Source organism: Ochotona princeps, chromosome 19, assembly GCF_030435755.1.
Source record: "Ochotona princeps isolate mOchPri1 chromosome 19, mOchPri1.hap1, whole genome shotgun sequence".
NCBI lineage: Eukaryota > Metazoa > Chordata > Mammalia > Lagomorpha > Ochotonidae > Ochotona > Ochotona princeps.
Window position 1 is genome coordinate 37,113,287 of NC_080850.1, and position 24,921 is coordinate 37,138,207.

Here is a 24,921-nt window from a genome sequence, read left to right on the forward strand (position 1 = left end):
AATCATCCCAGTTCAATCAGCAAGCCTGTCTTCCAATCGTGCCAGCTGTTGCCTTGCTGGTGACGGGGTAGAGAGGACCCTTTGCTGATCCTCACACCTGGCTCTTGAGATCTGGTAGGGAAACAGGCTGCAGTACAGTCCAATCTGGGATGGGGAATTTCAGAGTTGAAGGATCCCAGGGAAAGCTCTTCCCTGTGAGCCCAGAAGGCTTCCTGGGAGGCACTGTCTGCCAGCAAGTACTGAAAGGACACATAGGGGCTATAGGATGGAGGGGAAGGAGAGAATCGGGGCGACAGTATTGGAGCACAGAGACCCCGAGTGCCAGGAGACAGTATGATAATGAGGAAGCAGGTTCCAGACAGATTAGAAAGAATTTGCTAATGTAGTGGACTTACACTCATTTGGTGTGTATCGAGTACCTATCAGGTTCTCAGCAGGCAGGAGAGATACAGGGATGATAGACAATAGTCAGGGTCCTGCCTTCAAGGCCTTTGTTACCCCATTGATGGAACAAGGGTCTAGGCTGGCAGCACGGCCTCAGGGGCTCAGACAGATCTCCATGGACTTGGCAGTGAGGTTTATGAGCAGCCACACACCCTTCCTCTGGAAAGATGACATCAGGCGTTGGCCGTGACATAGGCAGGTATTCCTAGATTGCATCGTGTGGAAAGAAGCGGCAACAGATAGCATCAAGTGGCTGTGCTGACTCAGGCCCCCGGGAGACTGGCAGGGCCGGGGCAGGGGTCATGATGGGTGATGTCACCCACTCTGGCCCCATTCCCACGGGGTCAGGAGAAAGCGCTCTGGAGGGAGTTCCCTGCATGTCCCTGCCCATAGGCTCCGGAGGAAATGAGCGCTGCAGCTGCTCAAGAATTTTTACCACAGATGGAGGAAGTAAGTTATCACAGGCACAAGGAAATAACTCCCAAAGTCCCCTGAGATGTCTACACAGTTACCTCAGGTGACAGAATTCCTCTTGTCCCTGCCATCCCTAATAGGAGGCTCAGAAGATCAGTGGCAGCAGGGTCAAAACAATCAATGACAAGAGGCAGCACTTGAATCGACCACTCAGAAGTATTCTACTGTTCTAGGAGCCAGAAAGAACATGATTCATCATCTGGCTGCACCTGCAGAGGGATGGAATGGGTGTACGTGTCCCCCTCAAGGCAGCTATAAAGGGGTGCTTCTGCCAGGAGCTGGAAAGGGGCTGCAGTGGCCTGTGACTGTTTTGGGGAGAGCCTGGGGCCTGAAGGCAGTTTCCCCAGCAGCTGCTGTTGTCCACTTGTCTCTATACCCCAGGTTTTGGCCTTTGTCAGTGCCCAGCCATGACCAGTTCTTGAGTAGCCCAGGAAAGCTCCTTTATCTGTACAATGGGTTCATTATCACTGCCTCCTTGAGAAAACTACGGTCCAGGAAACATTGTGGGAAAACTTGGCCAGGGAGGTGGTGGTGCTGTAGCCTCTCCACCCAGGCAGGGCAGCAGATCCAGTCATCCTGAACTTTTCAAGGATGCCCTGTCCTTCTACATGCCTAAGCCCAGAGAGTATCTTTCTGGACAGATGTGGTGAGGTAGAGACTGCAGCTCCTGTCGCTCCAGGCGCCACCAGACTCACAAAGCCACATCTGTCCTTGTGGTTCCAACTCCAGGCTGGTTCCTCCCACATCCCCTGTGGCACCACTAAAAGGCCAGGCTGCCCCTTGCCACCTTCAGTTTTGCTCCTGCCCTGTGTGTGTGTGTGTGGGCCTGGTTCTGTGAGTCCTGACTGCCCTGGGAAAGCTGAGGGTGGTTAACCCCAACCATTGGTGGATGCTGTGCCATTCAGTCTAGCTGCCAGGAGAGTCCACTGTATGTGTAGAATTCACAGGTCCCTTATTCCCACATAGCCTGCATCTGAGGTCCAGAGAGAGCAGCCAGGGGTAATGAGACTCCAACTCTTGGGCACAGTATCCAGGCTGCCAGCCAAGGTGAGCACAGGGAATGAGCTGCCACAAGGAAGCAGTCATGAAATGAGAGTAATGCACATTAACGGAGTTGAGGGGATTTGTTGGAGTGTGGGTCAGGAAGTGAGGAGACCCTGTTGCCCAGGGCTCGAGCACAGGGAGCTGGGCAGACTCGGTGCATTCTCCCTGCATCTCTTCCTGTTGTGGCTTCTTTCTATGAGGTTAGCCACACAGGGTCTGCTGCAACCCTCTCACGCGGTGCCCACCTCTACTGCTGCCATCAGTAGAGGGTCGACACATGCTTCCACTTGTCCTGTCACCTGAAAGCTGTTGCTGTTGTATTTTTAAAAGTTGAATGAAAATCTCTGGTTGAATGGTTGACTTTGTTGAAGAAGCTCCTCAAATGTAAGCTAATGGGGACTGTGGCCTTCTATTGGCCACAATGGGGTTTACAGTGGGGCGTTGCTGCCCCCTGGCGCCAGTGGGACTGTAGGCCTGCACAAAGGCCAGTCTTGGTGGGTGGACCTGCCTGACAGCTACAGGAGACCCGTAGACAGCTCTCTGCACTGTAAAGAGACCTCCCATTAAGTCACGGAAGTATCAGCCTCTCCTTGTCACGGCATTCTAGCTGCTGTAATAAAACAGCAGAAATTGGTGGCTCATGAGCAGCAGAAACGTATTTCTTGTAGCATTGCAGGCTGGGAGGTCCAAGATTCAAAACAGATTCCTGTTTTTGTGGATATCTGACTTCTCATGTGTCCTCAGATGGTAGAAAGGTTTAAAGGAGTCTCTCTGGGGCCTGCTTTTCAAGGGCACTAATCCCATTCATGAGGGCTGCACACACTCTCTCTCTCTTTTGGTTATATTTTTATTTTGAATTTTTGAATTTTGTGGTATAATTTCATATAGACTCTCCCACCCCCTGACAGATTTTCCCCATGTTGCTATAATACTATAGTCCTTCATAAGGAGTCATAATTCCAAGAGTCTCTTATTTGAGTGTGCCCTGACATTGCTGGTACAATGTCAGACAGTTCAGCATACCATTGTCTTCACATTTCTTGCAGTTTAATTGGGAGTCCATCTTTTGTTTGGAAGCAGGGATGCATGTTGCGTTGGTAGTGGTAGTGGATGTGGTAGTCCCCAGTACTCCATCACTATACATTCCCATAAATGAGAAGCCAGAAATAAGGTCAAGTGGTATGAATTAGAACAGCCACAACAACAACAAATTAAAGCACCATGAAAAAACACGCCACTGAGTTACCAACACATGAGTGACAAAAAGAAAACACAAAAGTCTCTTGGGAAAGATGCCACCATGTAATCCATGAGCCAGCAACGGATTCAACAAGAGAAAAGAAAGTATTTGGAATAAATAAAATTGAAATAAAAAAACCATCAAAACATATGGAAGGCTGCACTCTCTTGACTTAGCTATCTGCCCTGGTCCCCACCTCCTGAGACAGCCACACTGGGTAGTACTGTCAGCACTGAACCTGGTCAGGGGGAGGTACACACATAAACGTCCAGTCTGTGGCCTGCAGTTACCCCTTTGTTCTGGACTAGGGTGAGCTTGAGTAGGCTGGGCAGATGGTCATCCCTGGCCTTGACCTAGCTCCAGGCTGTAGCCTCCAGGCTAGAAGAAGAATAGTGATGAATCCCTGGAACATCTGAAAAGGCTCAGGCCCCCCATCACCGTGCCATTCCTGTGCTAATCCTGTCTGACCTCCCTCAGATGTGCTGATCCTCCTGTGCCACCGCTGGGTCTGACCCAGCCACTGGTCCATGTGTCAGGCCCTGGCAGTACCCCCTTCCCACTGCTGCCAGCTGAGGCCTGGGGAGGGAGCAGAGAGAGGTTGAAAGCGCATTGCAGCTCCATTCCCATTACAAGCCTGCATTCTGTCCCGTGGAAGGCTCTGCCCATTTCAGTTTCCCCACCACTGCCTGGCTGCTTCTCCTTCTGCCCAGAACTCCTTCTCTGCTGGTTGTCACATTATCAGCAGTTCCTATAAGAACCCTTCCCAGACCACTCAGTCCAAAGCAATGGCTCATGTGTCTAATTCATTGCCATATTGCATTGAACGGTGTGGTTCCAGTGGAGAACAACCAGCAAGCACAAACTGTCATCTTCTGGCTCCCTGCCTGCTTCTGAAGTTCAGCAGCAGGTGAGAGGCCAACAGGAGACCTCTAGGTGTCTGCTTGGCAGCATTTGTGATTGCAGTGCTATTAATATTCCCACCTGGGCAATTTCAAGCTATGGATGATTTGATAACTGGATGGCAAATTTCTTTAAGATTTTATAATTGACTCACAGCCAGTGTGAACTACCCACCAGTGGCTCTGGGATACCAGGATCCTGGGGACAGGGCATGAGAGAAGCCACAGACCAGAGCAAAAGGCCGTTGACCGTGGAGAACATGTAGGTGGGACACAAATGTTGCCCAACCAGGCATAAGAAGAGTGTGCTGAGCCAGGCCAGATGCTCTGGGGAAGTTGGATGGGATCCAGACTTCACCTGCCTCCTGGATCGCGTGACACACCTTCACCCTAGTGATCCTGTCAGAAACTGCAGCAACATCTTGAATCCTTGGCGGAGCGAAGGCTTGTTGCTGCAGTTTCTAACAAGACCACAAGAGGGAAGCATTCCACAAGGTAAGGGTGCTCCGTGCAGGCAGAGGGGCACGGGCATTTCGGGAGAGCTGCCACCTTCCCTGACGGCGCGAACTGTGGCACAGCTCCAAGGAACCCAGGCAGCGTTCTCTTGATTGGAGAGAGGAATATGTTAGCACAGGTGATGTACTCACAGCTGAGCCTACTAGCTGGTGAAGAGTTCTGAGGAAACTGGTCAGGGCAAGGCCTGTCCTCACCTTTCTCGGGGTGAGAACAGCAGGAAGCAGTGTGAGAATGAGCCCCACTGGGCTGCAGTCGGCCTCAGAGCCCCAGAATGTCAAATTGAGACACTGGCCGCAAAACTGGTGTTGGAAAGATCCGGTTTATTCTCAAAGCAGTTCAAAACCTGAGATATGAATGAACAATACTCCTTGTTCCCCCCCTAAGTTTCCTCAGAAAGAGCAGACATGGCTCCTCGATTTAAATAAATGTACTTCACATTGAAGATGATGATAAATAAATAAATACATAATTAAATAAATAGCTTCAAGGATGAAAATAAGAACATAATTGTACAAAGTTAACTGGGGCTGCATGTTTCAAAAAGTTGGTCATTAGTGATTCATCTGAGGCCCCAAGACAGCAGGAAACCTTCAGGGCCTGGGCTGTGTGGGAGATGTTCCGGGATCTTTGGTCGCTGCAAGACTGGGACACCTCTTGGCTTTGGAGGTTTGTAGTGGGAGCTGGTGCTCAGGCTGCGGATTTTATGTTCTTCGTTAACCATGGCTTTGGTCGAAGTTCTTGCAGGTAGTATGTCAGCTTGTTCCTGAACTCACCCCAGGAAGAGTTCGTGAAAACGACCGGGTATCCCTGTGAAGGAATGGGGGGCTGGCGGTGAGTCCAGGTTGGAAGGAAGTGAGAGGCTGGGGGCCAGGTGGTGGTTGAGGCCAGCACCTGCAGGGGTGTGGTGGCAATAGCTTACCTCTTCTGTGCCTGGAGGTAGGCATCGTTCAAGGCCCTGAGGGAGGGAGTCAGAGCAGACAGTCAGAGGCTCCCCTGAAGAAGGAATAGGACTTGCTACCCTCCTCCCCAAAGACCAGGGATTCCCCAGACCCTCAGCAGCTTCACACACCTGAAGATTTTTCCAAATCTTTGAGCTGTTACCCTTGAGGCTCTCAAGAGTGTCCCGGAACACGTACAAGTTTGCCTTCAGAAGACTCTGGTCCTATGGGAGTAGAGAAGGGAGTTAGTTTTGGTAGGGGTGGGGGCACAGCCAGGCGAGAGTCACTGCAGAGCCTCCCAGGCATCCTGTTCCTGTCCTTGCTGCAAAAGATGCAGGCCTGAAGAAAGCTGCACACCCCTGCAGGGCCAACTGTGAGGCCCCCATCCTGTGGTGTGGAGTGCTAGGTTCAAGTTGTGATCTGCCTCTGAGTCCAGCTTCCTGCTAATGTATACCCTGGGACCCTGCCATCCCATGTGGGAGAACCAGAGTAGGTTCTGGGTCTAGCCCTGTTGCAGCTGTTTGGGGAATGAATCAGTAGACAGAAGATCTCGGCCTCTAACATTGAAATTAATAAAATAAAAATAAGAAAATGAAGGATATTAGAAGTCAGAAAAAGAGTCCCAGAGATTCCAGCATGGAAATGGCTGCCGTCTGTGAACAGCAAGTGTCCAAAAGCCAGGGAAGATAAACGGCAGACACCCAAGATATGCCACACAGACATGGAACAGATAATTGCTGCTAACTGGAACTGTGCAAAATTCCTGGGAAGGCTAATACTCAGGCCTAGTGAGGGTAGCAAGGTAAACTCAGTGTTTTAATGAAAAGGAAGGAAGCAGGCAGTTTTAATCTGCCTGTCCAAGGGCTGCCCCAGCAAGAATCTCATTTGGTTCACCTTCAGCTGCCTTTTCACCTTATAATGGAAGTCATTTTTGTTATTTTTTGTCATTTTTGTTATTATAGTCATGGCCAGGATCATTTGCTTTTGGCTTGGCTTCCCTGCTAAGATGAAGTCTGCCAACCCTGCTTTACAGAGGAAGACACTGAGGCTTGTAGGGCTGAGATGGGCTAGTGCCGACGCGTGTCCCGTGGGCAGGCCGAGCTCTTACCTTCAGGATCAGTCGATCTTCATGATCTACAGAGCTGATACCCAGGACTCTCATATGCGAGGATGGAAATGGGGGCTTTCTGAGATCATCCAGAATTTCATCGATGATCCCAGTACAATGTCGCTGGGTCATGGGAGCTTGGAGTCCAAGGCTGAACAGAAGCAGGAGCAGGTGCAGGACAAGAAAGCGCCTCACGTTGGGGCTGGCAAGATGCATTCTGTCTCTTCCTCGGCCTCTGTGGGCTTCTGAGGAGTCTGCTGCAGCCTCTCCTGCTTATATACAGCAGCAATGCACATACCCCACAACCACCTCCCCCCCCCCCCACCGCCACCCCAGGCCGAGGGATGCGAATACTAACATTACGTGGATCTTTATCTGCCATGGAACCTTCATAGAAAACCACAGACTTATTCATCACTCCTCAAGATCTGCAAAATGGGAAGAAACATGACTGAAAGGGTTTCTCCTCTTGCTGACAAGGCCGTGAGGTGGGCAGGGGGGAGATAAGTCAGGGAGCCCTCAAACAGATAGCAGACAGACTGACTTTGAGCTCACGTGGGCCTTGTGCTCTGCAGGGCTTCATCCTTCCATTGCCTAGCACCCTGATTCGGTGCTGCTGGCCCTGCCTGGGTCTCTAAGTAAAGGTACCCTGGAATGGGCCAGGGTTTGCTTGGCAGCCTGGTGCACGCCACTCACCCACATGCAGGTTCACCCCAGAAGGACAATTCTAGATACTCCTTGTGGTGCTAAGCTCCTGATGTTCAAGCCTCCAGTGGTTTGACCTCAGCACTTGCTGCTCCGAGTGGGTAACAGATAGAACTCTCACACCACATATGCATTTCATTCTTTCTTTTTCAAAAAAAAAAAAATTCTTTAGATTTATTTGAAAACAGAGTTACAGGAAAAAAGAGAGATCTTTCATCTGCTAGTTCATTCCTCAGATGGCAGCACTGGCCAGGCTGAAGCCAGGAGCCAGAAACTTCATCTGAGTCTCCAACACTTTTCATCTGAGCGGCTGCTGTTTCCCCAAATACACAATGAGGAAGCAAAATTGGAAGTGGAGCAGCCTGGATATGAACTGTTTCCCATACAGGATGCCAGTGTCACGGGCAGCGGTTTTTCCTGCCCTACCACAATGATGTTTCTTGTTTGCTTAGACGGCAGCACAGCCAGGCTAAGTCCTGGATGGTGAGGTCTGATCCCTGCTCAAAGCTCTGCCTGCAGCAGGCGGACATTCTTTCCAACAGTCCAAGGACGGGGGCCCTTGGGGACGCTGTGACCGATTGCTGGGGGGAGGAGACTGGCTAGGAAAGTTTGAGAGTCAGAACTGGCAAGGTCTGAAGATGACATTAGAGGGGAAATTTCGCCTTGGTTTCTGACTGAGTCTCTGGGCCAGGGACTGGAGGGAAAGCTGTGTTGTCGGCCTCTGAACCTGGAAGTGCCACTGCCTGGATTAGGCAGTGCAGGTTTGGGGTAGGGGGGGATAGAGTTTTCAGAGGTGGGACAAGAATGGGGACAGTCCAGGGAGAGGCCACAAACGTAAGGCAGCAGTTCCAAAGGAGGCAGGCAAGCAGGTGAGGGGTCCTGTGCAGCCTCTGAAGGAAGCAGTGGCTCTTCCATGCCTTGGAATATGTCAGGTAGGCTCTGGCACAGGCTGGGGCAAGGGGGCAAGAGTGCCGGGGGCGTGGGGAAAGTTTCTTGAGATGACTGATCCTGGTATGAGGGAAGCAGAGTCAGGATGGAAAAGCAGAGTCATGTGGAGTAAAATGTGATGCCATTACCGTGGGGCAACCCAAGGGGGAGAGTGATGCTGCGGAAGGGGGATCTGGAAGCGTCAGGCTCTGAACCTGAGCAGATCTGGTGAAGACAAGTACCAGGATGTGGCTTCAGGGGAGGCAGGCAAGGAGGCTGTGACCTCAAGTAAGACTGTGTCAACACGTCCTCCGGGCTGCACCAGAACCTAGGCCCAGGGAAGCCTCCCCAGGTGTCCCCTCAGGGCAGCCTGGGTACAGGAGAGGCCCGAATCATGCAGTGAACACTTGTTATGTGCAGGCACTGGGAGTCGGAGTCAGCGTATCAGAGACGTATATCAGTCACATTTACACTCTTCTTTCTTGTGAAGTCTAAAAAAAATGTGTATTTTCCATGCATGCACAACACAATAGGGCTAGCCATGCTTTAAGTGTCACGTGTCTGCCTAGTGGCTCCCATTCTGGGCAGTAGGGCTTTAATTAATGTCACCCTTTCAAATTTAAGACTGATTTTATTGTCCAGTATGGGATCAGCATGTATCAATATTTTCTGTACAATTGAAAGGAATCCTATTCTTCAGTTGTTGCCGTGATGGTCACTGGCTGGGTTCTCTCACTGTACTGTTCAAATCTCTGTAACTTTATAAATTCTTGCCATGTTTATTTTCTCAGTCATGAGTAGTTCATGAAACTCTTGCATCATGACTTTGAATTTGTCTGTTTATCCATCCAAGTTCTATCAGTTTTGCCTTATATATTTTGATGTTGTGCACAAAAACCTTAAATTGTTAATAATCATCTTCTTAGATTGAGCAATTCCATACTTAAAAGTGAATTTGTTTCTGGACTTTAACGTCTACTTTGTTTTATATTTATATGGCACCACCCACTGCTTGTTGACTGTTGCTTTCATGACATATCTTACTGTCACCATCTTTCTCTCCCCTGTAAGATTTATGTATTTTTCTTGGAAAGGCAGATTTACAGAGAAAGAGATGCAAAAAGAAAGGTCTTCTACCCACTGCTTCACTCCCCCAAGTAGCTGCAATGGCTGGAGCTGAGCTGATCTGAAGCCAGGAGTCTGGAGCTGCTTCTGGATCTCCCACACAGGTGCAGGGTCCTAAGACTTTGAGCCATCCTCCACTGCTTTCCCAGGCCACAAACAGGAAGCTGAATGGAAGTGGAGCAGCCAGGACACTAACCAGTGTCCATATGGGATCTCAACGTGTGCAAGGGGAGGATTTAGCTACTAGGCTATTGCACTGGGCCCTGTCACCATATTTCTTTTAGGCATGTTTCTTTTTTTTTTTTTGTATGTTTATTTTAATTTTTTTAAAGATTTATTTATTTTTATTACAAAGTCAGATATACAGAGAGGAGGAGAGACAGAGAGGAAGATATTCCGTCCGATGATTCACTCCCCAAGTGAGCCACAATGACCGGTGCTGCGCCGATCTGAAGCCGGGAACCAGGAACCTCTTCCGAGTCTCCCATGAGGGTGCAGGGTCCCAAAGCTTTGGGCCATCCTCAACTGCTTTCCCAGGCCACAAGCAGGGAGCTGGATGGGAAGTGGAGCTGCCGGGATTAGAACCGGCGCCCATATAGGATCCCGGAGCGTTCAAGACGAAGACTTTAGCCGCTAGGCCACGCCGCCGGGCCCTAGGTATGTTTCTTGTAAGTAATACATGACTGGGTCTTGTTTATTAATACAAAATTTGTCTTCTAAGAAGAATAGCTAGTTGTGTATATTATATTTTGGATAAATGTATCACCTCTGTAGTAATTTCCAGTGTCTTGTTTGTTCTATTTCTTCTCTCATTCTTTTGGATTGAATATTATTTTCCTGGATATAAATTTCCATATTAATAAATTTCCATCTAGCATATTCAATAAATGGTTGTCTCTCTCTTGGTTCTCTTGTTAACTACAGAAAAATCAGCTTTCAGTCTCATTCTTACTTCTTTGAACAAAGTCTCCATTCTCTGACTTCTTTTTAAGATTTCCTACTAGTCTTTGTATACCTATAATGTGTTTTGATATACATTTGCTTCTATTTATTCTTTTTGGGATTCATTGAGTTTTTATAAATGTGCCAATTGATGTCTTATGATTTCAGCATCTTTTAAATTCCTGGACAAAAGCAGTCCTATCATAATTGCCTGTTAATTGAAAGAATGGTTGAAAACCTTCCTCCCTCCTTTCCTCCTCCCCCTTTTCTTTTCTTCCTTCCTTGTTCTTTCATTTCCTGTTGCCCGTTTCCACACAGAAGCCTCAAATGTATTTGCTTACAATATTTTCTGTGTGTCAAGATGAGAAATGCGGGCCCGGCAGCGTGGCCTAGCGGCCAAAGTCCTTGCCTTGAACGCGCTGGAATCCCATTTGGGCACCGGTTCTAGTCCCGGCAGCTCCACTTCCCATCCAGCTCCCTGCTTGTGGCCTGGGAAAGCAGTCGAGGATGGCCCAAGGCTTTGGGACCCTGCACCTGTGTGGGAGATCCGGAAGAAGCTCCTGGCCCCTGGATTCAGATCAGCTAGCTGTGGCCATTGTGGCCACTTGGGGAGCAAACCAGCAGGTGAAAGATCTTTCTCTCTGTGTCTCCTCCTCTCCATAAATCTGACTTTCCAATAAATGAATCTTTAATAAATAAACAAAATTTGTTGGTAAAAAATTTGAAATACATTTTTTAGATTTTATTTATTTTATTTGAAAGGCAGAGAGAGAGAGAGAGAGAGAGCGAGCGAGCGAGCAGTCCCCTGGAGCTGAGCACACTGCCCGTGCATCCTCAGGAGACTGCAGAGCTGGGGAGGTGCTTCATGTCTGTGCTGACTGCAGCTCAGGGCCTAGCCACCTCCCACTAACAGGCCATCCACGAGGCCTGCCTTGAGAAAGGTGGTGTGAGGAGGAGCAGGGTATCTGATATCCCAGGCCTGCTGAGTCCTTGAAGTGTCCTGGTGACTTTGAGCCATTCAGCTTCATGGGGCAGTTGCGGGGACTGTGGCTGGGTTTCTCCTCTCAGAAAGAAGCAGGAAGCTGTGGCTAAGGCCCCAGTGTCAACATTTGCTCATCGAACAGGAGAAAGGAAGTGTCTTCCAGGAAACAGATGCAGCAGCCCCCTCCTCAGCTGGACCTGAGCCATCTCCTTGCCATAGAGTACCCAGCCTGACCGGAGGCCTATCATGGCTGCTACGCTTGCTCGCTCCTGGATAGCATCACCCACCCCTTGAGTTGTGAGGGTGGTTACTATGACAGTAGAGACTCTGGGCCCTGGCAGATGTGGAATCTGTGACCAACGTCTCAAGATGACTTGAGATCTCCCCACACACACCTGGTGCCAGGCCTCTGTGAGCTGGAGCTTCCTGTGGCTGCAGCCGCAGAGGTTTCTCAGGCCCATTTTCTCTGAAGCCTTTTTCCATGCAACAGCAGGGAACTGATGTAAACCACCCTCTGGAGCCCCAGGCATCTGCCCCCAACTCTCACTTAGCCCAGAGGCCTAATGGAAACTCTGGCTTCCACTCCCACCAGCCGATGATGATACATGAGCAAGAGTGCAGCTACTGTCGGCTCCTAGAATAGGCCTCAACAGTGCTGGACTTCATCCTCTGGGATGAAGTCCAATAAAAATAAATAAATCTTTTTTTTAATTTATTTTTTAATTTTTTAAAATTTATTTTGTATTACAAAGCCAGTTATACAGAGAGCAGGAGAGATAGAGAAAGATCTTCCGTTTGATGATTCACTCCCCAAGTGAGCCGCAACGGCTGGTGCTGCACATGATCCGAAGCCGGGAACCAGGAACCTCTTCCGGGTCTCCCACGCGGGTGCAGGGTCCCAAAGCCCTGGGCCGTCCTCAACTGCTTTCCCAGGCCACAAGCAGGGAGCTGGATGGGAAGTGGAGCTGCTGGGATTAGAACTGGCGCCCATATGGGATCCCAGTGCATTCAAGGCAAGGACTTTAGCCGCTAGGCCACGCTGCCGGGCCCAAAATAAATAACTCTTAAAAAAAAAAAAAAAAGACTGCGCCTGGCAAGAATCAGATACTAGAGATGTGGACACACATGAAAGCAAGATGTGTGCAGAAAGCAACAAATGCTGTTTGTGAAATGAGGAACTGTGTCTGAGTTTAGGTCGGCACTGTGAGAATGGGGGACAGACAAGGCCTCCAAATAACAGACATTTGGGCTCAAACCTGATGACACAGGACGTATGAGTTCACAAGAAGGCCTCGGGAGGCAAACAAGTCTCCCAAGCAGGAGGGCAGATTCTTGGGATGGGGATATTGAAGATGCTGTGTCGGAAAGGTCAAAGGGTTTTGTGGGCCTGTTTAGAACTCTGGGTTATATTCAAAGCTGGAAGGTGGCAGGCAAGCTAGTAACATGATCTCATTGAGATTTTTCAAAAGTGAGTCTGACTTGTCACAGTCTGACTTGACAGCAGTGGGACAAGGACAGGAGAGGGTGACAGTGAGCAATCTGCTCTGCAGCACTAGGGCTGAGCTAAAGTGGACATGCTCTGTGTCTGTTACTAGCACAGAGCTGTGAGAGACTGCTCACAGAAGGGTTGTGGGGTGTGAGAAAAGGAAAACAGAAAATGAAAAAGTGAAAGACTTTGTCTAAGACACTGAATAGACAGAGATGCTGGGGAATGGAATGGAAAAGAACAGGTAGGTGTGGTGGCAGGAACATGAGAGCTCTGTGTTTTCTGTTGTGTGGATGGTGACGTGCTAGTTGGGAGTGACAGAAAGTTCATGTAAAACTGGACCAAGCATCCAGAGAAATGCAGACTGAAACTGAAAGGTCTAGAGGGGGTCCGGAATCCAGACATGGTTTGATTAGAACTTTCCCATCCAGTGTTTTGTCTTCAACTGGCTTCCTTCAGCAGGGAGAAATGGTTGTGGTGGTTCAAGCACTGATACAGTAGCTCATTGAGCAGTAGAAGTCTGTGCCGCCTAACTATAAAACAAAAGTTGTGGGCTTCTGCTCAGTTTGACTGAACCAATGTCATCACCAATCGCTGTAGCAATGGAGTCAGGGTCACACAAGTTGCCTCATGATAGGGGTACCTGCTTAGCCAAGAAAAAAGTGGAGAGTAGATGCTAATGAAGTCTGTCTACACTAGTGTCCTGAGGGCCATGGGTCATTGAAGAAGTCACATAAATGTCCAGCGGGAGCTATGAAAAGGAAAGCAGGATGTCAGAGTCTGAAGCCCAGATGGGGGTTAGGGCAGGAAATAAACCCTTAGCTGTCACCGGTGTACCAGTGACGCCTACAAGGGCAGCTGAGAAGTACGTGCAAACAGCAGTCTGTGGACCTGGCCCAGGACCCTCCAACAGGTGGAGACGGGACTGGTGGAGAAGAGAAGTAGCCAGTGAGGTGGAAGGAAAGTCTTAAGGGGTGGATCATGGCAAACACAACAGAGGAACACGGTTCCTTTCAGCTGAGACAAGAACTGATGAGTAAAACCCAAGATGAGAACATAGACATAGCAGAGTAGTGGCCACTGCTGACCTTGACAGATTATGTCAAAAACAGAAAGACTACTAAAAGAGAAATTGGGGGAAGTGGGTATAGATGACTTTTTAAGGGACTTCTGAGAACAGGAAGAGCGAAGGTGTGGTGTTCACAGGGCGCATGGCAGCAAAGCAGAGGTCATCCATCTTGTCCTGAAGCAGTGCCCATGTGACCCGTAGCATGACCCGAGAGAAGAAAACAGGCCTCAGGGCAATCATTTTCTTCTGTGTATGTTCTGGGATAAGCTTGGACTCTGAGCAGCCTGTCCCTCAGTGTAAGCATGTGGGTGACAGGAGCAGGAGCCAGGGCCCAGAAGTGATGGGCTGGAAGGAGAGGCTGAGAATAGGAGCTGAAGATGACACTTGGGCTAGGAGAAGTCCTAGAAGCTCATGTACCCCCACAGTACATGCCACAAAGAGAAAACGTCACATGCCAGCCTACTGATCCATCTGCATCAGTGACCAAAGCCATGTGAGGTATGAGTAGTGCTACAGACCAGGACAAGATCCATGGCTGACTCCAGGAGCCACACAAGAACCCTTGTGATGTGTTCTGGGGACAGACACCATGGCCAGGCCTGAGAAGTCCCAAAGGGCTTGAACCATAGGATATTGCTGTCCTGCCCGCCTCTCATACCTGCCTCAGCATTGTCAGTGAGGAGCTGCAACCCTTGTGGTGAGTTTCAAGGAGTCAGTGTCCTGGGTTGATTAAGACAGGGGGAGGTTTGTCAGGGCAGTGACCAGAGGGGCGGGAGTGGCACGAATCAGCCTCTGGCCTGGGGCTTACATGATGTACCTTCAGGAGAACACTGCTGGGTAGTGGGACCTCAGGCTCTGCTTAAGGGCTTGGTGGGGGTGGGAGAGGGAGTGGCAGATAGAGGAGAGACTACTATCTCACAATGTGGGAAGGAATGTGAGCCACCCATTGCCTGGAGAGTGCATGGTTTGATGAGAAACAGGAATAGCAAGTGGTCAAATAGTGACCAGTTCTAAAACGCAATTTCCAAAAAGGCAGCAGGAGGCTTCACATTAAAATTAAAAAAGGGAAAAAAAGAAAAAGCCAGAAGGACTGAGTCAAGCCAGTGTGAGTATTGTGTGTCTTGGCTGCTGAAGGAAGCCTAAGCCACAGGTAGGGAGAAAGGGACCCACTCACCTTGTGAGCACCTAGAAGATGCTCCTCTGGCTGTACTTTCTTTCCTGCCACAGCTCACCCTGCACCGCCTGGGTCCCACACCTACCCCTATGGGACATTTCCCTTCCCCCTGTCCCTGCTGCTGACCCTTAGCCAGGTCCACTTTAGAGTGCTGGGCAGTGGACTTATAAAGAAACAAACCTAGGCATTTTTGAAAAGCCGTTTGTCTTATAACTTGCAGCTTTTTAGGAAAGGTGGTGTTTTATCTTGATTTCTGGCTACAAACATAGAGCTCAGGAAAGCAAAGAAAGAAAATGAAAACCACCCTGCACCCTGCATCATGACATGTCAGTTTGTGCCTCCCCTACCTCACCTCAAATATTTTCTTTTTGTCAGTTGGTGCTGTACTTTCCATCCAGTTCACATGTTTTTGAAATGGAAGGTATGCTCCATGAGATCAGGGATTTTTCGTCTTTATGCTCTACTATTAATTAGCACATAGTAGTCATTCAATAAGTGCTTGTTCAAAGACTGGGTCTCATCATCTGTTTTCACTTAAACAGAAAACGTAATTGTTTCCGGCCATTATGATGTATTCTCTTATGCCATGATTTTGAAAAGTTGCATGGTGTTTTGCCCTATTAGTGCATAATAGCTAATTTTTCTAATCCCCTATTATTAGATACCAAACTTGACTTAAATTTGTTCTGGATAACATTATGCTGAATATTCACAGATGGCTATTTCTGCATATCATTTCCTACATTTGATCTTAACCAGAAGGCTGAGAAGCAATACATATTATTTCCTAAAGTTGAATTCCTAGGGCCGGGTGGCGTGGCCTAGAGGCTAAAGTCCTTGCCTTGAATGCGCTGGGATTCCATATGGGTGCCAGTTCTAATCCCGGCAGTTCCACTTCCCATCCAGCTCCCTGCTTGTGGCCTGGGAAAGCAGTTGAGGACGGTCCAAAGCCTTGGGGCCCTGCACCCGCATGGGAGACTCGGAAGAGGTTCCTGGTTCCCGGCTTCGGATCGGTGCAACACCGGCCGTTGTGGCTCACTTGGGGAGTGAATCATCAAACGGAAGATCTTCCTCTCTGTCTCTCCTCTTCTCTGTATATCTGACTTTGTAATAAAATAAATAAATCTTAAAAAAAAAAAAAAAAAGATGAATTCCTAGGGCCTGGTGCGGTGGCCTAGTAGCTGAAGTCCTCACCTTGAACACACATCCCGGCAGCTCCACTTCCCATCCAGCTCCCTGCTTGTGGCCTGGGAAATCAATTGAGGACAGCCCAAAGCCTTGGAACCCTGCATGTGCGTAGGAGACCCGAAAGAGCTCCTGGCTCCTGGCGTCGGATCATGTGCAGCACCAACCGTTGCAGTCACTTGGGAAGTGAATCAGCAGATGAAAGATTTTCCTGTGTCTCCTTCTCTCTGAATATCTTACTCTGCAATAAAAATAAATAAATCTTTAAAAAAAAAGATAAATTCTTAGAAGTGAAATTAATGCATCTGTTTTGTTTATTTAAAACTCTAATGTTCCAAATTGTCCTCCCACTCTTGAAAGGATAACACAAATCCATGTCACAAAACCTTTTCCCATAAATTCATCACCATGTTTTAGACTCTGGGTATTAAAAGATGTACTTTATTTTTATTTATATAGGCTTATTGTTTGGTTGCTTGTGGGGCTGACTTCCTTTTTTTTTTTAAGATTTATTTTTTTTTTTTGCAAAGTCAGATATACAGAGAGGAGGAGAGACAGAGAGGAAGGTCTCCCATCCGATGACTCACTCCCCAAGTGACCCACAACGGCCGGTGCTGCACCGATCCGAAGCCAGGAGCCAGAAACTGCCTCCAGGTCTCCCACACGGGTGCAGGGTCCCAAGGCTTTGGGCCGTCCTCAACTGCTTTCCCAGGCCACAAGCAGGGAGCTGGATGGGAAGTGGAGCTGCCGGGATTAGAACTGGCACCCATATGGGATCCCGGCCCATTTAAGGCGAGGATTTTAGTTGCTAGGCCACCACACTGGACCCAACTGACTTCTATTTAAAACTTTTTGTGTATGTTTTTTATATTCTTAGTTAACTTCTTTTGGGATGTGTTTTTCTTTTTTGTTTTTAAATGATTTGTTTTTATGTGAAAGGCAGATTTATAGAACAGAAGATATATATATATATATATATATATATATATATATATATAGAGAGAGAGAGAGAGAGAGAGAGAGAGAGAGAGAGAGAGAGAGAGAGAGAGAGAGAGATAGCAAGAGAGCGCTTCTATCTGCTGGCTCGCTTTCCAAATGACCACAGTGGGCGGCACTGGGCCTGTCCGAAATCAGGAGCCTGGAACCTCCTTCTGTTCTCCCACGGGGGGGTGCAGGGTTCCAGGGCTATTCCCTGCTGCTTTGCCAGGCATATGAGCAGGGAGCTGAAAGGGAAGTGGAGCAGCTAGGTCTCAAACTGGTGCCCATATGGGATGCTAGCACTGTATGTGGAGGCTTAACTTGCTACGCCAAGGTGCCAGCACCTGGGATATGTTTTTATTTTATCTAATTGATTTTTTATGAGTTCATCAGATAACAAATGCTTTTGAGTTATTCATGAGTATTTCATGAATTTAATTTGATAAGAAGGAAGAGGGAAAGGAGAGAGACAGAGATCCCCCATTGCTGGTACTTTCCCCAGATGCCTGCAGCACCCAGAGCTGGGCCGTTACTTACTGCTTTCCAGGTGCACATTAGCAGGAAGCTGGAATCAGTGTGAAACAGGGACTTGGACTGAGGCACTTTGAGGCATGGCATCTCAGGAGGAGACCTGACCACTGTGTGAAACTTCGTCCCTCCTAGAGTCATTTTACTAAGTACTTGGGCTTTCCAACCAGTTGACCTCCCCGCTTTTGTACCACAGATTCAGTGTTTTGTTTTTTCCTGTACTTATTTATTGTGCATTGTAGTATTAATTATTCTGCTTTTCCAAATGTTTTTGGCTGTTTTGGGGCATGTACATTCTCCAAATGAAATTTAAGTTCACTTTTTGGTTACATTTCAAATGGAGATTATATGAAATATAAATATAACCTTGGAGAGATTTGACATTTTCAGAATGTTTAATGTTTTATTCCAGGAGCATACTTCATCTCTTCATTTTATGTCTTGCTCAGGTATATACTGGTCTTAATTTTGGTCCCATATACAACTAAAGTTTGTTATTATTTTCAATATTTTTTCTGGCATTTAAAAAATAAGATCTGTTTTCCTATCTTTTTTCTGTTATGTTTATTTTCATATTTAATGAATATTCAGGTGCCTGGTAAATCTCTTTTTAAGTACAAAACTTGTAATTCTGTTCCTTCCTTAGGACTGTCTGCTGTCTGGGTGCCTACCTGCCACCTTTCCTCGCTCTATGCCATCTACGTACAGATGCAGAAACTACATTTGAGTGACCCAGGGCAGCTGGCTCTCCTGATCTCAGAGCACTCCCTCAGTTGGACCAATCCCGCGAAAATGAAGGCATGTGGATTCACAGAATTACCCAAGGTGAGACAGAGGATACAATGTACCTACAGGAACCCCAGAATCAGATCTCTAGGAAGGATCCCAATCCAGAGGGAGCAGAGAACACATGGTGGGGAGTGGGAAGGTGGGGGCAGTGGTTCGAACTGTGCTTAAGGAGCAGGGAGTAGAGCGAAAGGAGGAGCTCCGGCAGGCATGGGGCCTTGAGCCTTGATGGGAAGAATCCCCATTCCGAAGCACAGCCATGCCAGTTATGCTCCCGGGAGCGAACGGTAGGGACTGAACACGTGGTGTGGGCGGGTAGGGGTCCGTGCAGTAGACGCACTGGATGGAATTGTGGGGTGTTTTACCCCCAGAAAATGACAAATGAGGCAGAAATACAAGTACAGTGGAATCAGGGTGCAGCATAGATTTGCAAGTGGGAGAACAGACTCAGTGACACTAAATCAGCCTTTCCCTGTAGGAAAGTATGCTGGGCAGTTATCTAGTGTAGAAGCTGGAAACTGATGCAATCAGGGTAACCGTAAATGCTTTGAGGGCCTGGAATGGCCAAGTCAGGAGATAAAGCAGGTGACTTCTGTCCAATGGGGCAAGCTATGGTTAGATTGTGGAAAGTCGTTCCTTCTGGGAAATTCATCTTTTGATCTGTGACACCTACCCCTCTCTACCAGTAAAATTGCTTGCTTTCTTTGAGCATTCTATAGCCATTTTGGTATTTGTAATATCAGTAGAGGCTTGTCAGCCCAATGCTTCTCTTCCTTTAAGTACCACTGTCTGTCCCTCTCCCTGAGGGAAAGCCCTTCTACATTCTTTCTATAGGTATACCCTCAGGACTGTCTTCCCTTCTCCCAAAAGGCTAATACTGACTGAATTGTTTCTGACTCCCAGAATGTGCCTATTGCTTTTGTAGCTGCTCAAAGATTTGTTTTCCCTTCTGAAACCGCACAGCACAGCATCCAAACTTTCTCAAGTGCCTCCTCAGTGTCTGATGCCTGAGCAAGCTTCCAGCCTTTGGGAAGAATGGAGATGCTGAGGGGTTAGGAAAGGCCCTGAGTGTTTCAGCCCAACTCTTCAGCAGAGTTGGTGGTTGAGTCACCTTCCTTTCTGCTTATCCTGCCATCACCAGACATTCACTTTGTGAAACTGTGCTGCCTTTATCGCACAATTGTCCCAGCAAGTCCATCTTGGGCGTCTGATGTTCCATGACCTTTCCCTTGTTCTGGAGTTTCCATTTTACAGATCTCATTTTTTGGTTTTTATTCCAAGTAAGGTTGAAGCATAGGAAGCACTAGTATTGTGGGTGGGTTCCCTGCTGTGTTACTGCAAAGCTCCAGGTTGGCTCTGGTGCTTCTACAGAAGCTAAGGATGGTCTCTTTCCTTCCCTCTAGGGTCTGCCCACACACAAACCAGAGCAACTTTGGGGAAAACAGAGTCCAGTGCCCGAGGTTCCTGGGGTTGTACTGCCATGCTTCCCAACTCAGCAGCAGGTGAGAAGGGGGTGAGGACCTCCTGAATTCAGCTTGTCTCCTTCCAAGGAATTATCTACTGTTTTTTCCTTTTTCACATAAGAAATCCTGTATTCCCAATTTTGATTTTATCTAGAGAAGATGTTGAATTTTAAATTCTTCTTTATGCAATTTTTGCCAGTTTCCCTGTTGAGAGGTGTCATGAAAAGAACACAGGTTTAGTTGTTTGATGATTTGGGGTTCAAGTCTCAGGCCAACTGTGAGATGGTGGCCCTGTGTAGGCAGTTGAGGCTGAAAACCTCCTCCCTGGATTGTTTGTTTTTGTTGTTTTGAAATGTGACATAGCTGAGCCTGAGCCTTCTGCTGCTCTTTTTCTGTACTGTTTTTTTTTTCTCACCCTCTTTTGGCCCTATAGACAACCTGCAATGAATTCTTCCCTGCTTCTCACTTCTTCTTCTCTGGACCTATCTGTTTCATTTTTCATGTTCTCTACAAGTATGTATCCTCTGTAGAAAAAGACTAAAGTTTCAGTTTCAAATTCCTGACAAGGTACTATGAAGCGACTATCTTTTAGATCAGTTATTAAGCTCTCAGGGACCTATCATCAGTGACCAGAGGATGAGGTAGCACTTTGTGAACGTGACAGCTGTTACTGTAGTGCAGGAAGTTGTGAGAGCAGACACATGTGTCCTAAAGAAGCTCCTGTAGAGACAAGTAGCAGCCTTAGGCGAATGTTCCTGATGACGTTCAACAAATCTTTAGGTAATGCCTCTGGCCCTGTATCAGCATCCTGGCACTCTAGAAAGAGATTCTGTTTCATGTAGTGACCATACAGTATATCTGTTTCGTTTGCGTTTTCTGTACCTTTATATATATTAAGTATTGGCCTATCTTTAATTGTGATTAAAAATTTAATGTCACAGTAAGTTTTAGAATTGTATTTACAAATCATAAATCAAATTAGATGACTTGCTATAATGTTACGATTTAAATAGGATTTGGCTCCCCAAACTCCAGCAGGTGCTTCAGCCCCAAAGTTTTAAGTTGTCCATGAGTGAAGTGGATTGGTATTAACAGTTGATGAATTTGGGGTGGAGGCTTGGCCTGATGATGGTATCTGGAAGTGGACCTGCTAGAAGGCCTCTAGGCCACTGGGGCTTGCTCTCTGGAGGTGGTTCTTGTGATAAAGCTGGTTGCATATGCAGAGCAAGCTTTCCTGGTTCACCAAGGGAGTGTCCCTCCATTATCCTCCAGCCTCAGCAGGTGCCTACAGCAATGGAGTCTCTGAGCTACAGACGGTAAACCAAAGTGAATCTTGTTCGTTCCTAAGTATGTCTTCTCAGGTTTTTTAAAGTAATGAAAAACTGACTAACACATATACTCTCAAATAATTTATCTAAGAATTATTTATCTTTTCAAAAATTGATAGCTCATCCTGAAAAGAGGACTTGGCTGTGCAAAATTAGCTGAATATAAGAGCTAACATAGCCTTCAGCAAGTTCCTGAACCACCCTAGGCCTCTATTAGGTTAGGGAGGGCAGGATGGTAGGTGCAGGTGTGGTTTTGGTAACACCTTTAGGGCCTGAGAGTGAACCCCTTTCCCCCGCCCCATGCTGAAGGTCATTGTGGTCACCTCCAGCCTGCTCTCTTCCTGGCCCCAGCTCACTGGCCCTCTAACGGTTGCAAAAGAGAGGGTGGTTGGGGCAGTTGCCAGATGCCTGCCCTCTTGGATGCACTTCCCATGACCTGTTTCTCCTCCCCGGCAGCCCAGCGTTTTTGGAACCAACAAACAGATCTGGAAATGGTCTCTAGTTATAATAGACTTCTCCTTGTTATAAAATGTCTGTTCATTGTAGAAAATTCAGAAAAAAATATGGACAAAGTCGAAGAAAACAACTCATCATTCCCCCACTCACTTGCAACCACCATTATGAGCCTTTCTTCCATTTTTTTCTCTGTGACTGTGTACTCGTTTTTAAAGATAACAGGAATCATGCTGAAAAAGCTGTGGTATAGCCTGCATTTTTCAGTTGGCCACATGCCATGGACATCTCTGTGTCCCTGTGCAGTTTTTTGCATTATTGTCTTTACAGGCAGCGGACGACATGCCATCTTATAAGTAGACAGAAATGCATTGTGTGACTAGTCTTTAGGGTAGTTTCCAACTGGATACTGGATACTGCTGTAAAAAACTTTTGCAGTGACGATCCATTTGGACAAATAATTCTTTGTTTTAATTTCTAACCCAAACCACTGGTCATCAAAGAGTAAGGACTGAGCTTTGTTTTGCACCTTGCCAATCTGCCCTCCTGAGGGGATCTGTAGGATGTCAGATCCTCAGGTTGGAAATCATCTGACTTGGCTGTTGGAGCTGAGCTACCTGGGTTGCCTGGGATTGGGGTGGGCAGGTACAGTGGTAGGGGCTTCCAGATGCATGAGGTAGGGCATCCATCAGCACCCCGTGATGTCGCTTGTAGATATGACCTGACATCACATGGCAGCTTCACATTCCACCCAGTGGGCAGCATTTCTTCCGTTGAACTGCCGGCTCATGTCTTTTTTTTTTTTTTTTCTTACTAGTGATCTGGTTTACATTTTGACCCCTTTGATGCTGATTGCACAAGTTTTTCTTGGCAAGTTGTCTAGTTATCTTCAGGATTTTTAATGGTGTTTTTTAACATGCAAATTTTAATTTGCATGTAGTCAGACCTTCAAATCTACCAGTTTACTTCTCAGTGTTTTATACCTTCTTTGTTGTATACATAAGGTCCTCCCCCTACCCCAAAGACTATGAGAACTCACCTATACTTTCTTTGAGTTTATTTCATTTTTAGAGTCCTTGAAATGTAGTTACTTTCCCATAAAACCCTGTTTGTTCCTAGTGGGAGACAAATACATGGGTTTCTCCTCAGGAACCAGCAGTGCAGATGGCTTGAGTGACATCAACTTGTGGATTCTGAGCAACTTCTGGTGCCTCATCTTCGTCTTTCAGCAGCTCTTGCAAAATCTCAAGAACTGCTTGGTTATTTCAGTGGCCTCTTAAAAGAAAAGAATCTCATTGGTTATGTTTGTAGCTTGGCTCATCAGAACATATTCAGTTAAAGGAAACCTTTCCAAATAAATGATTTAGTCCTGTCTGAGAGCTGGGCCAAAGGCATTTCCACAGACCTAGTGTTTCCCATGTGAGCAGGGAATTTTGTTTGTTCACCAGACTTCCAGAACCACTCACCATCCACCTCTTCCGCTACCACACTGGTGCCAGATGGATGCTGTGGGCAGGACTTTGTCTCACTCATTCTCCCACTCATTTTGGATCCAAGGCTCATGAGGGATCACAGGGATAGTGTGTCACTTGTCCATCCCTAGCTGCAAGGGAGGCTGAGAAAGTGAGTTTTATGGATCCTACCATTAAGAGATACTTACCATGGAAGAAACTGCCCAAATATAGAAAAGTTTTCTAAAATGCTACTGAGTTACAAGAGACATGTGTCCCATATGTTCGAAGTGCAGGAGATCCTGAGCCCCAAAGGGCTGAGCCATTGGGCTGTTAGCAGATGACACAAAGTGAACATTTGACCTTATAGGCCTGAAGGGTGGCCGAGGATGGAAATGTAGCTGAGTAATGCCTGGTTAGTTCTGGTATCCAGAAATCTCTATGTTCTTTTCCCAGTGAGCACAGAAAAGGAAGAGGCTTAATGAGGGCTGCAGGAGCCATGATAGAGTGATCATTATTGCTCTGCTTAGTTGACTGGCAAACTCTTAGCCTAAGATTTAACACCCAACTTGAACATCCAAGGGATCTTCTCCTATGAACCAGAAAATCAGAAAAAAAAATGGTGAGAAAAATAAACAAGGATAATATTGTTTGGGGACATATAAATTAAGTGCTCCCATGAGGGAATGTAAATTCTGATTCTTGTAACAAGAAAAGGGTAGATGCAGCTTAGCATTCTTCCGGGGTCATAAACAGGATTGAGGTAACTCGGAAACGTATCAGGAGGGTCGTAAATTTCACTGGAATGTGCAGGTCAGGAGGCAGACCAGTTGCTCCAGTGTTTCTCAGACCTGTCAAGGTGCAATCAGGACCTAGAAAACTGTTCTTTCTGGCAGATTGAGTTCCTGACATGGTGTGTGGCGATTAGACCTTATCAGGAAAATCCCTGATGTTTAGAAAAAGATTGTTGACCATTCTATAGACATTTTAATCTCTAGGCTAGGATACACACTCTGTCATCACACTCACCATGCCCAACTGCTGACATTTTTTTACTTCCTACTTATTTCTCCAGACCTCTGATGTGCAGTAGGGGCCAGACATAGAGCCCCTATTGGCGAATACCTGTGAACATTAGCTGAAAGAATAAGGAATGCATGAACGAGTGGGAGGCAAAGGGCAGAACTGCTGTGTGACTCAAGGCCCATGCTGTCCTCTTAGGACTTCAGTCTCTTGTTCTGTCAAATGGGATGATACTCTCTGCATTGTCTGGCCAGACTCTGCACCAGGACTGAAGACAGTGAAGGATCCTGCTTGCCCTCTGAACCCTCACTGAGAATGCTGCTCTGAGAGGAGAGGTGTGAACAGAGCAGGCCACTACAGAGGCTGGCTTCTTTGGTCATTAGGAGGAATGTCCCAGGGCACACTAGACTGCCCTGCTGGGCTTCATGGCTGCCACATCACGGCCTGCACATGCAGCGTAGGGGCCTCAGAGTCATAGCTTCCCATATCCACATGGGACATGGATGGAGAGCCACAGAGTAGGGAGGAGATGCTGGTAACCCAGGACCAGAGAGGAAGCCTTTTTACTCCAAGCCCAGGGAAGAGTGAGACTCAGCCAGGATCTCATCCATCTGTCCCCATCTCTCATGGGAAGCCAAGCTATGCTAGGAGGA

At 47.4% G+C, this 24,921-nt stretch overlaps 1 long non-coding RNA gene across 1 annotated transcript; it reads left to right on the forward strand.

Moving 5' to 3' along the window:
• The first annotated feature begins 18,414 nt into the window (after positions 1-18,414).
• On the forward strand, positions 18,415-23,816 carry LOC131482599 (uncharacterized). Its single transcript, XR_009247145.1, has 3 exons — positions 18,415-18,589; positions 19,954-20,052; positions 22,944-23,816. It is a non-coding gene; the product is annotated as an uncharacterized LOC131482599 (long non-coding RNA).
• Positions 23,817-24,921: the final 1,105 nt, after the last annotated feature.